The 678-nt window shown below is 27.9% G+C and overlaps 1 non-coding gene across 1 annotated transcript; it reads right to left on the bottom strand.

Annotated features, from left to right (window-relative positions):
• Positions 1-332: 332 nt before the first annotated feature.
• LOC124081344 (U6 spliceosomal RNA) lies at positions 333-439 on the bottom strand. The gene has a single exon (XR_006848021.1). It is a non-coding gene; the product is annotated as a U6 spliceosomal RNA (small nuclear RNA).
• Between the last annotated feature and the right edge of the window lie 239 nt (positions 440-678).

The following is a 678-nucleotide window of genomic DNA, read 5'->3' on the forward strand; positions in this document are numbered from 1 at the left end:
TATGCATACACATATATGACTATGTGTACATTTTTTTGTTTTCCGTTTACAGAATAACATTTCGTGTTTCTATTTTAGTGAACTAAAGGTGTAAATGACTCAAACATATTTCTTCTGGCATGAAGATTAGTGATTAAAAAAAGCCAAATGATCATTATAATTTTAAGTAGAGTTTTCCTCTAATAAGTGCTTGATTTTTTCATAATTCTTTATTAATTAAAAATTTCAAAATATTTATATATTTCCACAAAGATGTAAAGAAGTATACAGGGAAACCCTCTATCTCCTTAGCTTGTTTCACCAAATTCAGTATCTTGCATGACTACATTACTGAAAATATGGAATGCTTCACAAATTTGCATGTCATCTTTGAGCAGGGGCCATGCTAATCTTCTCTGTATCATTCCAATTTTAGTATATGTGCTGCCAAAGTGAGCGTAAGTGTTTGATTTTTTAGACTTTTTTTTAAAGAAGAACTTTAAAAATCAAAATATTAGATTATGTTTTAGCACCTTAAAATTTAGACTGGAAAAATTGACTAGATAATCCACCTTAAATTTCTTTCACAGAATTATTTTTCATTCTAAATCAGCCAATAAACAAACAAATAAAACCCCATATACATGACATAATGGTATGCCAACAGTTTGTTAAAAGAATTCTTGTTTTCAAATTAAT

The sequence above is a fragment of the Marmota monax genome, unplaced genomic scaffold (assembly GCF_021218885.2).
Source record: "Marmota monax isolate L192 unplaced genomic scaffold, Marmota_monax_Labrador192_F-V1.1 WCK01_AAM20220418_F8-fsc00159, whole genome shotgun sequence".
NCBI lineage: Eukaryota > Metazoa > Chordata > Mammalia > Rodentia > Sciuridae > Marmota > Marmota monax.